We start from the raw sequence: 17,981 nt of genomic DNA, 5'->3' as shown, positions 1-17,981 counted from the left end.
TCGCTGCCCCTCCTGAGCAAGCACTCGCTCTTATGCGTGCAGGCACATACGCACACAAAATCTCTGCTTAGCCTCCGGAGGATTGCGTGGCATGCCGGAGGATTCAGGAGCTGACCCCATTAGTTGTCTGGGAGGTATAGGATTTGGTAGTGCAGCAGAGCACAAGGGTAGATGAGCAACTGCGACTGCGGTTGTCATCCTGGAGGGCTGGGATTGTAGTTGAGCGAAGAGGAACCCGGACCTGTTGCTGTGGCAGAGAAAGGCAGAGGAGCAATGTGACTGACTGTGGTACTGCCCTAATGAGGTGGGGAAGTCTACTGGCTCACAGGAAGCAGTGAAGAAAAGCCACGTGTCTTTTGCATTATTTTAAATGAATCCTCAGGAAAGAAACCCAAGGCTTAGGCACAGAGCGATTTAACCAGCACATGAAGCAAAATGGCATGTGCAGTGCGCCATGAAAATGTGACCCTGTGTATTAGAATGAAGTGGGGGCAGAAGAGGAAAAGTAAGAAGAATTTTAAGCTCTGAGTAGCAATTAGCAACAGAGCTGCTTCTAAATCCAATGCCACCCTTCTAGATTTGTCTTTTTCCAGAACTTCTGTATTCTGGACAATCAACATGCAGGTTACAGCAAACAAGATTATAAACCTTAGGAAGCTACTTGCAAAGGTATTATGAAAGTTTATTATCAATTTTTCACTTATCTAATTTAGTATTTACATTCACCTTTCTGATATACCAGTCCTAAATTGTATTAAAGCTAAGGAAAAGCTCCTTCAGTATGTGCAGTGCATGTAGGTTGTGACTCCTAAAGTACTGATTATAATGCGGAAAGGCAATTGTGTAGTAGTATAATTGTGATTATACTACTATATACATATATACTATTATACATAGTATAATTGTGATTATACTGTGCAGAAAGGCAACAAAAACTGAAATTTGGGTTGTATTTCAGTGAAGAAATGATGGGGAAGAGGAAGAAACAAACAGAGGGAGATGAATGGAAGAGGAGGAGTTGCATGAGACAAGAAAATGTTTATGAGAAAAGAAAAAATAAGATAGGCAGATCAGTGAGAGAACTGACAGGTTTAGGATATATATGTAAATTCACATTAGGAAGAATCCTACAGCTAGCTGTTAGGTTTCATTTATACCAAGAGAGATCACTAGTCCTACTCTATATGAAAGTCTGTGTTACCTCTTCTTTTTTAAAGATGCTTGTTACAAATAGTGGTGATGTCATGAGGTAACCCAGAGAGCTATTTTTGTGTGTTCAAATGTGGGAATAATGTTCTTAATGAAATTCTCATCAGATTTGAATTTATTATATAGCTGCGACTTGTTTGTGTTGATTTACTCCTAATTCTGTTGATACAAACCCTATTGTTACCAACCCAATTATTTAAACTGTTCTAAAAATAGGACTTATGCAATAAATCAGATGTCTTTTAATTTGCTTTATTATTTTACATTTTGGAGTAAATAACCTCTCATAACTGTATGAAATCATCGTAAATTCAGCCTTAACCCCCTTAAGCCTCTTCCCAGAAAAGGGGGAGCTGTTTGAGACAAAGTGGGAAGATATCTTTGGTTGGTTTGTGCTTTCTGGAAAAAGAGATGAATGTATGCTATCATCTACTTTCTTCCAGTGGGATAAAGATAAGTGCACTTATCCTTGGTAAACAGAGCTGAGAACACCCACTGTTAATTAAAAACTACCTTCCCCCCAGTAGTTAATATATGTGACTGAATCAAGGGCTGTTCTGTGTTCAGAAAGAATGACTTCAAGAAGTGCTAGCATATTAACTGAAATGTAGAAAGAGTTTACGTTAAGATTTACACTCAATCTATTTTTTTTTTTTTGGGGGGGGGGTCACTGTACAAATGGAGGATAAGGAGATAAATTACTGTTTTTTTTAATTTTAAAGTTGAGACGGTGTTAATTTAACATCAAGACTGAAGTACCTGCAATCCACAAAGCCTTCATATAGCTGCCCCGACACCTAAGTATGTATAGTTGTCTCTGTTTTTCTGTAGTAAAGGATTTAAGTGCCCAAAATTCTGCCTCTTCACAGACAGCGCTGCTGCTTTGGCTTGTCTCCTGGGATCCTCAAATTAAGCGTTCCTGCACATAAGCAGCTCTGGTGCAGATCTATTTAACACCCATCACTGGAAGCGACTTCAGCATGGAGCACAGCAGCCATAGCTATGGCATGCGAATCACTATGTAGGAGCCAGGAAAGGAAATAAGGGAAAGATAGTCAGCTGTTGGGAATAAATCTGAAAATAAGGTAGGGCAAGAGGGAAGTGCAGAAGGGTGAGAGGGAGAATAAAACAGTGGGAAAACCACTGGAAAGTAAAAAGCAGTGTGAAAGAGCACTCAGATCTATCGGTGGAGGGGACAGAAAGCTGAGAGATGATGCTAAGATTAAAAGGAAAGGTAGTGCCTGAGAGCTGGAAACTAATGGGAATGGGATTCTGGCTGGGGGGAGGGCAGGGAGCAATATGTCACGTAATGAAGTGGATGAGAGCAAAGCAGCTATTCTAAAGAGGCAGGAAGACAGGACTGAGATCCGATACGCAAGGCTGAGCCTGATCACAGGGAGTGGGATGCGGGTGGTGGTGATTGCCCCATGGGCTGGCGCTGGTACAGCTTGGGTGAGGAGAGGCGGCCAGGTTCTGGGGGAGAATCTGAGTGAGCAAAATGGAACTTCTCCTGCTCGGTGGCTGCTTCCCTTAACAGAGCTGGGAGTTAAACCGAGCTCAGAAAGCTGTCTTGAAGAACACTGAGCTACGAACAGCAAGCGCTGCAGAGCTGGGAAAGTGAAGAATTAAGGTTGTCTAGGCCTTGGTAACTGCGCAGCCTTGGATGTTATAACGTGGTTATAAGGTATATGATCTCAGAGTTATATGGTCTTTTTGCAGGAGCACAAGTCTATGAAGACTGTGCAGCAAAGGAGACGGGTCTTTGGAAAATTGCTTTAATTTGTTGTAGAAGCTTTGGGATAGGTAGTGAATGGGACAATGTGCGACAAGAAATGAAAGACGCATCACCTAGTTAAGGCAGATGGCTACAACTTCCGCAGAGAATTAAAAAAATGTGTAATGCTAGGTGCTCTAATAAATGACTTTTAGAAATACTTGGTTGTATGCTAAGGTTTGTAATACTCTCAACGTAAAAGTTTCATTCTTTAAGTTCCAAGTCTATGGGGATCATATGTGGTACCTCACAGGGGACTGCGGTGTGATCTGTATCATGGCAGTAGCAAAGAGAAGCTCTGTGGGAACCCAGAGCAGATAAATCATAGAGCTGTGCCATGACCGTTTGTAATTCAGTTAACGTGAAGATTTTCAGTACTCTGTTTTTTTTCTGCGTACTCTGTTCGCTGAGTGAGGTGGGGGTACTGTGGAAGGAAATTGCACCTCACCTCCTAATAAAATGACTGGATATGAACCAATTAACTAGGAATACTTTAAAAATAAAAATAAAAATTTGGACTTACATAGTGTTTGCCTTAAAAATGTTAGTTTCCACCTCATCAGACACCTTTCTTGTTTTGAGACTTACAGTTTTGAGGACTTATATATAGCTTGCTGACTTTATTTATTTATTTGTTTATTTAATGTATGCTTTCCATATACTTATCCTGGGAAAAGCTGGATGCACAATATGCAAACAAAACTTAAAAACTAGGAAGTATAGTTAGTTACAGTTGGTTTTGAGATTTCCAATGACTTCTAGTAAATTCTTCTTTGAAAGAGAGTACCTTGCTTACTTTTAGGATGATATATTTACTTGCATGATGGAGAAAATCAAAAATAATTTTCTTTTGACCTGATGTAATTTGAATTGTGCTTTAGGGAAACTAGTTCCGTGTTTGTTTTCTTTTTAATTTGGTTATGATCTGACCATGGTAAAAAGTTAGGCAGTAATTACTATTGAGAGAGAATTGCTTTGGTTGTTGTGTTATATCAAATGCGTTGCTTTTCTACACTGTTATTGTTAGATGGGCTGGTCTAAATTAGATGGTCTAATTCTGGAAAATTTGAATATATGCAGGTGGACTTTTGTGTCAGTAAAGCCCGACTTATTTAATTGGAACTCCATATGTCTGCAAAAATTGATTCCATATGGTTGAATAGCACATTTTGGAATGGTTCTTTAATCCATACTAGTGCCAGGAGAAAGTAGAATAACTTTATTTTTTGAGCTCCTCCTTAACTAAGTGACAGCACACCTGTACACAAACCTTCTTTCAGTTTTTAAAGTGGCAATTGAATATGTAGGGTTTTCTTGTCACATGTTAACAGCTTTAAGGTAGCTTAAATCTGTGGCTAACAAAGCCTTAACTGTGTTGCTTTCTGTTTGTACTCCTAAAAACAAGTGATGAAACGTACCTAAATCATGCAATCCCACCTTCTACGAGGTTGAATTTACGTAAGGTTTCTCACAGAAAACTCTTTCATTTCAGGCTGTGCTAAGTCTTAAAAAAACCTGGTCAAGTAAAAAACGGTCTTTCTGCAGAGAAGAAAAAGCTCTGAGTTTCCTCCTGGTTAAACCAACTGATGGGAAATAATCCCGTTAGAAAATTTTTTAATTGCTGATAATGTTGGGTCATAAGAGTTGATATAATCAAGAGATGAACGTAAGAGGAGTTATGTAAATTCATTTTTTTTTTTCCCTAGGTACCTAAGGATAAAACTGGCCTGAAGGGAAAATCTGGGGGAAACTGGGGAGCTTGACTCTACTTGCACCTGAGTAAGTGAACATTTAGCTGGAAATCAGCTTTACAAAATGTTAAAACTGTTGACTGTTTTTCAGCATCTTCTCGCCTACTTGCAAAGTGTAAATTGAGACTGTACCTTAGTTTTTGGATTGAAAAATACTAGAAGTAGTAGGCCTAGCTAAATGCAATGCAGCATACAACCTTCAGTACTTTTTATTCCTACCCTTAAAGCCTCCATAAAATTAAATGTAGATTATATGCAAGATTCTGGTATTTAGCCTTTTCAGCTATTTATGTGGAGACTAAATGCTGAGTTTGAGTGACCTCTCTGTTTCTTAAACTCAAACTTGTGAGTTGCAATCATTATGGGGCACTGAGGTTCAGCAGGATTGAAGTCCTAACAAGAGGCCAGGTTAAGTATGAGGCCATCAGAGGATGAAGGCTAAGAAGAGGACCTCGCAGTGGCTTAATATGGTTGTTTTGCAAGGGGTGAATTAGCTACCATTAAAATAGGACAAGGAGAGATTTTCTTCATCAGTTTTGATGGGGCATGTGACAGACCTTCCGAGGCACTGGAAGGTGGCCAACAGTTCCAAACCCAACCTACACAGGTTTCTCAAAAGGCAGGAAAGAAAGAGTTGTAGCAGTTTCAGCTATAGCAGTTATCCGCCTCGCTTCCATTCCTGGCAATCCAAGCATTATTTTGGTTACAATAAATTATTTTACGTGTCAAAAAGGTACTTTGTTTTATTATTTAGTGTATTTATTTATTCATATATGTTATTATATGAAATAAATGTAATTTAATGAGTGGATAAATACAGTATAGCATGAAACTTCTTTCTACTGTTAACGTATTTTTAATAATGGGCAAGTTAATTGAGTTTTCTGAAACAATTGCCAGAGCTGAAGCCTTTCTTCCTGCTGGCATTTATCACGTTAAAAGAATTAGTTTTAGTTTCGTAAGACTTCAGTAAGTTAAATATTCTTACTGGTATTAAATTTTACAAACTATTTCTCAGCTGAGAGTCACTCAATTTAATCTGATCTTGTTATCAGTGCATTTTATTCCAAATCTGTTCTGTGGTTTAATCATGTTCTTGTGCTGAACTTATAGACTGGTATCTGTCATGTCACTGCATAAAAAGTATATTACATTTTGCCATAGTATTCAGCGTGCTTCTCTCTTTGCAGTAGAATAGAAGACCAAAAACAAGTATCCTTCATTGGTTTTGATATTAAAGAGAAATAAAAATGTACCTTAAAATGTACTAGGCTTTGTAAGCTATACACACGTAAGACTTATAATTAATTTACAATTTGGAAATGTTTCATGTCTGCATTCTGCATGATCATTCTTTGATTTGTAAGTTAGATATTGAATCACAAATAATGCCTGAGACATTATTAGAAGTAACTGGTTGCTTTCTGGTGCATTTGTTGTTCTCACCGAAGTACTGGCTCCTGCAAAAAATGCGCCTCGTCAAACTCGCACTCATTGTGCACGGTTGTAGGAACTGGGACCGTGAACTCTAGTGAACAGGTGTAAGGTTTATTAAAGGAGAGAAACTTGGTGTTCTTAAATGATAATGGCATGTTTTTAAATTGAAATTGGCTCAACAGCTCTGTTTTAAGTCCAGCAGGGACCTTTGAGAGAGCTTTTTGCCTTGCTTCTTTTAACTTTTGTACTAACGCACAGCAAATGTTTTCATTTATTTCCTGTGTTATCAGTCCTACTCTGCATATTTTAGCCTATTGCTTTTGACAGTGATGAAAGGCAGGTATTTCCTGACCTTTTGTATTTCGGGTGCTACATAAGTTCAGCTGTTCATTTCAAGAATATTTTCTTCTTCTGTCTTGTTCCTGCTTTGTCATTTTGAAGGTAGCTCTAGAAATTCCAGGTGCAATTGCAGTCCTTTTGGAATTGCAATTTAAATTTCGTGGTTGTGTATGTGAAAAAGGAACTTGCACATGCAAAAGAAAGGTGGTCATTCTGCTGCTGGGCTCGAGTATTTGTAAGGGTAGTGGCTCTTGGATGAAAAAGAGATCTTGTCAATTTTCTGTCACTTTTTACTTGGAAATTGTCCATAATTGTTGTTTGAAGAAGGCAGAATTGTCCTTAATTGTTGTTTGAGGAAGGCAGAAGTCAAGAACTATTGGACCAACAGATGGAGATAATCCAGTTAAACTGTATAGTCCATGCCTTTATGAATATGAGGTTGATCTCTACTCTAATTTAGGTGTTTTATCCAGTTTATCATTTGCCAGTTATTTGTAGCTACTGCATCACTTACATTTGTCCTCATAAAGAGTAGAAATTGAGAGCCCCAAGGCAAGATTTTCTCAGTTGAGCATGGAAATGAACTGGCCATGCTTTTGAAAGCATTTCCATGTAGCAGCCCTTGTGCCTGGTGTTCTGAAAAGATCTTCGGCTTTGTGGAAATCTGCATCTTGGTGTGAAACAACATAAAACGTGTCAGTGACGCAAGTCTCCATGTACTGTATTGTGTTATTTTTCAGGGGTTGTTAGGTAATGTTCTGTACCTTAGTTTATGGGCTGAAGTGAAGCTGACTGATAGAGCCTGTTGATGCTGTAGGATAAAGCTCTTCAGCTTATTGAGCAGTTAACCTCAGGGAGATTGTTGTTATTTTTGTAAATCATATTGTATGTTTCTGGCAGTTTTTAAAGACATCATATGCTCTGCTGTTCCATTAGCATGAAAAATAGTCAAGAAGTCTCTGGGGGTTTAAAATGCTTTCTCTACAATATCTTTCTCACGGAGATTGATTAAGTTTTTAATTAGAGATGTATCAACTTAGAATCCACTGAAATTTAAAAAGGTTGATGTATGATGAGACAATTCTAGAAGGTTGTTTAATCTTATGAGCAATTTTTGGTTGAGGTTTTTTAATATATGTAGTTTTCAGAGGGCTTCTTTGGTTGGAAAGTGGCGTTTGAGTAATGGAAAGCTTCAACAGCTGAAATTCTGTTAAAAAGAAACCAAATTTATTTAAACAATTTTATTTATTAAATAATATGTTCTCAGACAGCTAATAGAATTGTACTTGCAACCTTCCCCCATGCTTTCTGTCTTTGAAAGACAACTTATTTTGATCTGACCTAAAATGTTAATGAAATTATATCTCCTTGTCTTAGTTGCCTGAAGCCAAGTGTCACAGCTTTTCAGTGGTGTTTGGAAAGTTGTATATCACTGAATTTGAAAGGTACAAAAGTCCTGTGGTTGGCCTCATTATTAAAATATATAGACACTTCTGCTTTATGAGGCTGTAAACCAGATAATTCATCACTAGTGGGGATCTGGAGGTAGCCGTGGGCTTTTAAAGAACAATATGTTACATTACAAATTCCTTTGGAAGGGGAGTGGGTTTTTTTAGGGATTCCTGGAGAGTGGATGCCTATTATGAAGATATTGTGCATCTAATAAACCACGTATTTACCTTTTGTTTTTGGTTTCGTTTTGTTCGTTTTCCTAAAAGTCTAAGAGCATTCAAATCTTCTGTCATAATAACAGTAACAATTACTATTGTCTCTTCAAGCACAGGAGGGGAGGGAAAAAATGATTTATTTTTTTCTTAAATGAAATGTTCTCACTAACTGTTTAAATAAATGGTTGTGTGTCTACGGTAACACACACTTCATGTGAGCAGCAGTGCAGCTGTACTGCTGCTGTTTGCCCAAATAACGAGAAATGAGAAGGAAAGGGAGGATGACAAGGGAGATATGTATAGGAGATTGGCATTGTGGTATGAACAAATTTACGCTGTGGCTTTATGGGGAGGGGGGGCTCATTACAGGATGCTTGATGTGTTTGCTGCTTTTTGATATTATGAAAGCATCTTTAGTGATCCTTTTTGCAAACCAGCTCATGCAGTGACTGGCAAAACAGAAGCAATTAGTGGTGTAATCTCAAAGGGAATCTCAAGCTTCACTTTAAGTGCAATGATTAAATCCACTAAAATGATAACCATTGCTGCCAAGAACTCCTGTAATTGGTCACTAATGTATTTTGTTGTAGCAGTCGATAACTACTAGATTTCAGGCATGTAATTAGTAATGCGTACACGTTTGGTCAGTAAAATTGAAAATCCTAATAACCGAGGCTGGAGGGGGCAGAAGGGAACACAGAGCTGGAGAACTGAAATAGCGCTCTGTTGATAGTACCTAACTAGAACTGTATGCTTCAATAAAACAAGTGTCCTACTGTGCTGGAATACAAATGGGCTGTCTGTGGCAGGATATAGCAAAGACGTTTGGCAGAGAGGGATTTGAAAGCTTCTGGCATAATGTAATTGAATTGGCCATTTCTTTAAAGATACAGCAAATTGTTTGCTGCAGCATTCATCATCATAAGGAAGGTCAGACAGCTTGCCAAACATGATATTCATAATAAAAAGTAAAACGGTGACGCTTATATTTAAACACAAATCATATTATCATATTTGTAAAAGCTGTGGAAATGAATGGGAATATTTTGGTGGCGCTGAGGCATTAGTAATTTAAGTAAGATTGTAATTCAAGAGGGGAAAAGCGTATAGTCAGGGAAAAGACCCCCAGGGGACTTCAGCTAGTGAGCAACATATGATCCCCCTGATTTGCGAGGATAGTGGGTGTTTTGGCAGGAGTACTGCTGACTCTTATTTCTGATCACTTAAGAGAAGACAAGCTTATGTCATCCTATTTTTTCCCCTTTTAAGAAAACAAAGGGGAAAATAACAAAGAAGAAAGAATTAAGTGTTCAAAAAGAGACAAAATCTAAACTGAAGCATTGCGGGTGTTTGTTAGAGTCGGTTATGTTGTGACAGAACAAGGTGATGCAACACACTGTAGCATCTGAAATGCTGTATGAAATGCTCAGTATCGGTACACTGGGAAAACCCTCTCAAGTCACATCCAGAACGCTGAACATAAATTGTATGATGACAGGGGCTTTGGGCCACACAGTGATGCCTCTGCAAATGAGGAGCTGTTAGCTTTTAGGTTCTAACGCATTCAGGAGACTGGCATTTTGATTTCTTGCACCACTGCACCACTGATAGGGTTGGAAATGGGAATCAAAATAATTAGATTGGATATATAGATCCCAGCAAACCAGCCAAGAAAGCGGCAAGGGGTGGGGAGAGCCACTTTCGATTCTAAAACGTGCCTGGGCTTTTTTTATGAGAGGGTGAGGACGGAAGATGTAAACTAGAGTGCAGATGCTCACCATTTATATTCAAAGCATGTAATAAAATAATTGAATATATGCTTCCTCCCATTAAAGCCTGTTAAAATCAGTAATAAAATACATTAGGATTATATTAAAAGGCAGCTAATTTTGGGGGGCAATATATCTCAGTTACAGTACCAGAGAGGTACTGCACAGAGATAGGCAAACTGGGAACCGTTCCGATACATCACCTGAGGCATTCTGCCTTGTGGATTCAGGATTGTTTCCATCAGTACATTTGCCATTATTTTGTCCAGCAGTAGCTTTGCAATATGCCCTCTAGCAATTTTTCCACAGGCCAACAGTTGTTCTTCTCCAGAACAACTTCTTGCTAAGTCACTCACCATTTTCCCTTGTAAAAAAGACATCCTTCCCTTTATTCCTGAGTTTCCATATCTGATAGAAAATGCCCTCCTTTTTCTGCTATGCAGATTCCTCCTTCAGATATTTGTAAATTATTACCCCCCTTTCTCTTATTGTGTCATTTTTCACCCATACAAATTGTTCTTTGCAACACCTAGTCAATGCAACAGTCTAGTAAATATTGAGTACCAGTCCGAAATAGCCTAGTGGTTTGTGTGCTCATCTGTGATGAGGAGAGCCGTGGACTCAGATCCTTTGCTTTGAAACCAGGTGTCCAGATCTGTCTCTGCTAATACGATATGATAATAACACATGCTTGAGTATTTGACCACTTTTGCAGAAGGCTGTCCTGTGTCCTGTCCTGAAAACGCGAGCTGAATTTGCAAGCAAAACTCAGCAGTTCTTAGCTTGGGTTTTAATCACTGGAAAAAGCTGTGGCAAGCAGTTTCTGAGCATCCTTGTTTGGAACTAAATGCCAGCATTTTTTCTCTGTCTGGTCCCCTACTCCAGGTCTCCAAGCAGTTTTAAAAGTTAGTTTTCTTACTATGCTCCTCAATTCATTATTTCACGTTAGGCTACTCAGTTATAAATAAAGACAGTAATGAGGAACAGCAAAGTGATGTCTTTTCTTCCTGATCTGCAAACCCATAATATCTAAAGCTCCTTCAAAAGTTTTCACTTGTGTACCTCCAGGTACGTACACTGCATCATATTGTACAACTTGCATCTAACGCCACCATTCAGTGATTTGGTCAAAAGTAAATATGGAGTTTTGGTATATAATTGCAAGACAACAAATAAATGGTATATTTGTATTATCCATATGGAATGAATGATATGTAACTAGTATGGAAGTGCAGCAAAGGTGCAATGTGTAGGAGCAGCACTCGTACTTGACAGCTGGAATGCAGGGCATTTGGACTTACTGGGGAAAGAGTTTGAGAGCTCTGGAGGAGCTCATCTTCCTAGTAGGAAATTGGTATAATCCAATCTGTTTTGTCAAGTAGAGACTGAAATTGAGAAGTAATCATCATCTGGTAACGAGCATGTGAAGGTGTATGACATGGGAAGGGTCTTTTGTTTGGAAGATATGAAAATAAGAAGATGCATCAGAAATAAACTAACGGTAGAGTTCAAACAGGAAACAGATTCTGCTATTCCCCCAATATTCGTAGCTATTTAAGTTGGTAAATTGTTGAAATTGAGATGAGGAGTTCATCATTAGCTGACATTTCTGCATCCCATTCAGATTAAATTCTTAAATACAGATTTCTTTCAAAGTTATTTTTAATGCAAGAATCGCATCTTTGAGTTAAAAACAAACAAACAAACAAAAAAACCCAACTTGCATTATTGAGGAAACCCAGTTAGATAATACTGGTCTCTTTTGGTCTTTGTGCTTCTGAAGGTCTTTCAGTTAGAGGTTGTCTCCATATATATGCAGATTATTTAGATTATTTAGTTAGCCATATGTTTCTGTTGGACAGTCACCACACAGTAGTCACTGTACAAAAAACCTGAAGAAATAATACAGTAATTTTCCTGCTCCTAAAGTTACCTCTGTAAGTACTGACCCATGTTCAAAGTTTCAAAGTTTACTTGAATGTTTGGCACTTGTTCGGCACTGATGTTTCACATAAAGAATTCGAAAAACTGTTGTGGTTTTTATAATTTTACCCTTGACCTTTATCTACAGTGGAATTGGCTGGCAGTATTACAGACACTCTAAATGCAACATTTTATTTACGGCAGTAATTCCGTAGAAGAATAAATCCCACAGAGATTGGAAGAAAACAGGGAATGATGTATCTTAGCTTTTTCAGATTGATAACGTGCTGAATGTGAATGAATAGCAAATGTGACTGACTTGAGCAAAGAGATCAAATGAAATACCTTGCACAGGTTCCATAATGTCGAAGAGGACTGCCACATTTGATCACCCGTGTTTTGACTACTGCCATTCAGTGAATATAACATTGTATTTTACGCTGGCGGTGATAACAAGGCAGTGCGTTACACAGGTAATGTTTTCTATACCTGCTAAAGTGTGAAATGCTATTCAGTATTTCCCTTTCCAATGTATCAATATCCTTCTGTGGTATGAATTCTGAGTAAAGGAAGCACCTTCAGCACCCCAGTATGGTGTTTGTTTCGTCAAGAGCCTTGCAGACAGCTTTAATTTTGTATTTTAAGTTATTAAAATAACATGATACAAACATCAGAATGTGCCACATACCTAACTTGATTGTACTGTAACTCAGAGCAAATCAGGCAGTTTCTTCCTTATCATGAAGATTTTCTGTGCATTTTGTTATCTTATCCTTGATTATTGGAACCATGCTTAGGTTATATTAGAAGAAAGCTTCTACCATTGTCTTCAGAATTAATTATGTTCCATGAGTATCTTACCCAACTTATATCTTCAAACTTTTCACTGCCATTGGGTGATCTCTCTCACGTGAGATGGGACTTTGTGTTTTGCTGTACAACTAATGAACCCAGCGCTTCATTACTCCATGTTGACCTTGCTTTGAAAGCTATCTGAAAATATGCAAAAGCATATGCAAATTCTTTTGCTTTTTCTGATCTCTTATGTGAATATTTAGAAACTTGGTGAATGATCTCCTCATGTGGAGAGTAGAATGATGTACATTCTTAGTTCCTTTCTAAACTGGTGGAGGAATTTCATTTATACACAAACTTAGCTGTAAAGAGTTGCATAAAACTTGTTACTTAAAAACATAAATAGGATGGCTGTCTGGGACTCAATTTTACCAAAGATGTAGAAAATGCTTGTTTGTTTATTTGTTTGTTCTTGAAACAAAAACATTATGTTATCCTTGGGGAATGTGTTTTTGAAACTTGCTTTGTTATTGTAGCGGAATTTTTAGACTTTTAAAGCATTAGTTTGTTGTTAAAGGAACAAAACCCTTCTCCTGCCCATGGATTGTTTAGAAAAAATTAAGCTTGTTTAGGAAATAAAAAGTGACAGCACTAATATATTACCCTCCCTACCTGGGGAAGTGCTTCCCTTATTTTTCTTTTCTGTGCCCCTCTCCAGGAACAAAAGCAATACAAAAATGCAGATGTTGAAAGGCACGAAAATGTGTTTAAAGTATTTTCCTTCTGTCTTGGAACAATGGTTGCTGACAGCAGAAGGCTTGCTTGCTTGTTAAAATTAGATTTGAATCATCAGTGTAATAGCTGTAGGAAATTGTAGGATGGAAGGATGCCAGGAAGCCTATCTATATCTACCCTTGCAGTAAGTGTAAGGTGGTCCCTGAATGACTTTGGCTGGTTCCTCAGTTGAGTAAGCTTGCTCTTAATGATGAGTTATGGAAACTAGTTTAAGCATCCTTAAAATACTTTGTACCTGAGCAAAAGCTACTTAGGTGGGGTACCGAGAAGAGACACAAGGCTTTGTCAACAAAGCAAGATTGCTGGTACAATTTAGGCTTCCTGAGTGCATGTTCTTGGTTCTTACATCTCCCTTAAGCGGGCCCAAGCTCTTTGCTTCTCACCGTTTGCCTGCACTAGGATAAAAAAAAATAACCTGTGCTTGAGGGGTTGGTTTACTGGGCTTTAATGATCTTAAGAACACTGAGAAGTTTTCGTGAGCCAGCTGTGAGTGAAGTAGGGGACTGTGCCCTCTCAGAAGCTGCATCACAGCCAGCATCATTTTGGCTTATTCTGTTTCTCCTCAGCTGTTTTAAGGCAGTCCAGCACCCAGTTGCTTCCTTGCTATAGTTGTTATCCATTGGCTTCGCGGTAATCCAATCTGGAGAAGACAGTGCCCTCTCTATGCACCTTAAAGCCATTCACAGAAATGGCTGTAATTCTGCTGATGCAGAACACAGCTGCCCATAGCTGCCCATTTAAATCTTTTTTTTTTCTTTTCTTTTTTTTTTTTTTTTTTTTTCTTGCAGAGGGTCTGGTTATATCTCTGCTGTGTACTGGCTTCTATTTCATTCCTGATGTGGTTTTTGTACTATTTCCATAAGCAGCTTGGTTCCTGATTACTTCAGGGAGTGCTTTACGTGATATAATGGTAATTGATATCAGCTGAAGTGCTAAAGCTACCAGTCTCTAATTTAAATTAGTGCCAATTTGAGATGGGAGGACTGAAAGCAGGATTGTGCCTGGGAGAGGCCCCTGCTTTTGGAAATTATTTAGTTGGTTCTCATACCAGAGTAAGAATTTTCTGACCTTCAGGTCGTGTGGTTATTCTTTTTCTGGGTGGTAAAACAGAATCCGAGTGGTTGTGAGGGATGATCAAGGGGGAATTTTAGTTTAAGTGTTTAATAACGTTTAGTGCGTTACAGTTCTCTTCATCAGTGCTATGAATGCAATCAGACATATTTTAAAATAAATCTACATAAATAACTGGCTTATAATAATGCAGCATTGGTTTATATCTTTTTATATCATTTGTTTATATCTACTCCATTTAACACTCTCTCTCTGTATTGTATGTATGTATGTATCCATCTGTATATATTTGGAGTTTATATATACAGTTATTTATTTTACTGAGACATAAGCAGTTCTACAGCTGGACTGTATCGTTTATAGGTATTATTTAATTGTTGGCAAATATTTGGAAGGCACAGGACCACCACAGTTTCATGAGACTGGTATAGCAAACTTTGACAGTATACCCAAGAGAAAATTGAAAGCGTTGCCTGAGCACGTGAGGCCACCTTGAGTTGACCTGCTTGTGTGTTCAGCTTATAGATCGTAAGCTGTACTCCTGCCTGTGTACCAGCTGGAAGAGAAGCGGGTTATGTGGAAGATTGTGCTGGAAGTTACTAACGTATTTATGGTTGAAGAAATGGTTGGGGATTGCACTATTGTTTTGCCTGGAGTCCTTACAGGACGGGTAGAAAGATGTCCTGTCAGGTAGGCTTTGGGTAACCCACGTGACGGTGGTTTGCACTGTTCCACTTGCTTGTTCTGCTAAGCAAGCTTGTTCTGCTAAGTTGTTTCCAGAAACATAGCTCAAGGTGTGTTTTTTTTTTCCCTGTACATTGAGTTCATTATTTATCTTTATATCTTTGATAATTAACTCAATTGCTCGTCTTTTGTGTAATATCCTGTGTCATATTTGTGGACCGTTTTTTGCAATGTTTGTGAAGAGGAGGACAAGAGCCATTCCTTTTAATATCCTAGTTACTTGCATTACCTAGAACTCGATCTTTTTCTTGAGTGTTTTTCCCATAGATGTTTATAAAAGTAAGTCTAACCTAGTCTATAAATGTCAGTGAAACTTGGTATATTAAGATTCTCATGGCCTTATTACTTACATTATTGTTCAACTCAGTGCATTGTAATATTGCGCATCCTCTTAATCATACTGTTAGCCAGTATCATCTTTAAACATATCCCATGTCCCCATGGTGTCTACCTACCATCTGTTACTTTATCCCATTAGATTTCCACCAGATTTCCCATTTTCTCTCCAGTGTACCACGCTGAAAAAAACTCCTTTTAGTTTCTCTCATTGATCTCTCAGTTTAGTCGTAATTACACAGCTAATCAGATTATGGTGACTTTTTCTATTTCTTACCACCTTGTACTTTCCAATTAGACCAAAAGCATACTACAGGACTGCTGTTATTGTTGTTGTTTGGTTTTGTTCTTGTGTATCTGGAGCCTGTTCTCTTCGTTTCTACACATAGGTATTCATACGCATGCAGGATGAGTGTAAGTGGTTCTTTTAAGCAATGTTTTCTGTTCTGCTCATCTTATATGGTAGGTATAAAGACTTGCTTGGGGGTCTCGTTCTTAACAACTGCAGCATCTGTTCGTGGAGGAGGGATGGCACAGCAGGGGTGAGCTGCTGCTGCCCCCGGCTCTCTGTCCTTGCACCCTCCGCTTCCTTCTGTGGGCAAAGGGGAGCCGGCTCCTTCCATGGTTGACCTCTGCCAACATAAATGCAGGCTGCTGCAAAATGGACTGTCCTGCCCTCCCCTTATCCTTGACCCCCTGCTCCCGATGTTGGCTCTATAATTGTGCTGGTGCACAACGCTGAAAAAATGATTTTATTTGCAAGATGAGCTTTCAGTCCGATCAACAGCCTGATCCAACTCGTATCCCAGCCACATGGCAATGGTAGAGTCTTAAATAAGCCTAGGCTGGCTATTAATACACAACGCTGAGTCACTGCTGAAACGCTTTAGTTTACTGTGCACCTTTTCAAAGCAGACTGCTGCTAATTCCAGCCTGAGTAGAATGTGCTATAAATTGCAGTTTTGGGCAATCTAGTGGTGAGTGGCTCAGCCGCTGGTGCCGAGAGGCAAGGTAGGCAGACAGGAGAAGTACTTTGGTGGGTGTCTGCAGCTAAGCTGTCACTGCTTGAATATCACCGCCCAAACAAAAATTGGTGGAAATTCAGTCCAGTCAGAGAAAGTGGTTTTCCGTTTTCTGTAAAACCTGTAAGAAATGTAGGATTCCTAGCAAACCTGTGAGAAATACATGTGAATGTTTGTGTTACGATGAAGATGACTGATGTCAATAAATGTTTTTTTGTTGTTGTTGTTACTGAAATATTTTAACAGGCTGGAGCTCAGATCTGATGACAGTTCCAAACAACTGTAATAACATCGTTATTGTTAACTGAAAAATCCTCTAATGTTAGGTAGCGTTGTTTTATAGGATAGGAAAGTATTCACTCATTCCCTACTCAGGTTTTATATTGCTAGAAAAAAGCTTGCCTGCTAAAACTCCATGCTTTCATGGCTAATGAGCTCGGCCAGTCATCGGTTTCTGTCCATGTACTACAGGAATTAAACCGTATGGAATATTCCTGTGGAATATTTAGGTTCATTTAGAAATACAAAGATTCATGTGTACAAATTAGCTTCAGTCTTAATTGATTTAGAATACTTGATTAGACAACACAGCTGAGCCAGCGCAACTCTTGCCGCTGCTGAGAGCACTGGTTCGACCCTCGCTTTTGTCTTCCCTCACTTCTGCCCATATGGTGCTTGTCTGACTCCTTGCTACACCACTGAGCTCCTTCCTGGAAGAGATCAAGCCATTCTATCTCGTGTGATGTATGAAACAGGTGCGAGGAACTGTACGCTTTCTTTCTGGAAACTGTATTTCAGCACAAGGGCTGCAGGCCTAATGAGAAAAACTCTGGTGCCAAAAGGTACAAGGTAGATCAATATGGGTTCATTCGTACTTAGAGTTTACAACAAAAAAGGAGTAGTCTAGTTTTACATATGTCTTCCATGATATATTTTTAGATATTACCACCTGCACACAGTGTAATAGTCCTGTGGCAAAAAAAAAAAAGAAAAAAAAATGGTATTTCTAGCACAGATGGCATGGTTGAGAGAGCTGTGGTTTTACATACTTTGAATTTTAGTGGAGTGAGTGGACTTTCTTCTCTTAAACTTATGATATCCTGCATTCCAAAATAAAAGATATTAAAAAATGCTGCGATGCATGTATACTTGGCACAGAAACAATGACTTATTACTTTGTCCAGCAAAAATCAATGGCCACGGAACCAAAATGTTCTTCACCAGCCGATGATGCTGAACTTGGCTGTGTTTCAGTAATTTTCGTAATTGACGATGGAATCGCATGTCTGAAATATGGGTGCTCTGCTTGTGTTTATTCTGACTGACTGTGCTTCTGCAAAACTGGGAAG

General features: G+C 38.7%; 1 protein-coding gene across 7 annotated transcripts in view; it reads left to right on the top strand.

The window, feature by feature from the left end:
* Positions 1-17,981, top strand: part of TBL1X (transducin beta like 1 X-linked) — a 199,615-nt gene that overhangs the window by 50,119 nt on the left and 131,515 nt on the right. For 5 of the 7 annotated variants that reach the window (XM_080577141.1, XM_080577143.1, XM_080577142.1 and 2 more), the window contains exon 2: positions 4,690-4,762. The exons of the other annotated variants lie outside the window; for them this stretch is intronic. The gene's annotated coding sequence lies outside the window, so the exon portion shown is untranslated. The remainder of the gene's footprint in view (positions 1-4,689; positions 4,763-17,981) is intronic. 7 annotated transcript variants of the gene reach the window in all.

Source organism: Anser brachyrhynchus (genome assembly GCF_964034855.1).
Source record: "Anser brachyrhynchus genome assembly, chromosome: 1".
NCBI classification, from domain to species: domain Eukaryota; kingdom Metazoa; phylum Chordata; class Aves; order Anseriformes; family Anatidae; genus Anser; species Anser brachyrhynchus.
Note: the sequence above shows the minus strand (reverse complement) of the source record. Positions and strands in the feature narration are given on the sequence as shown.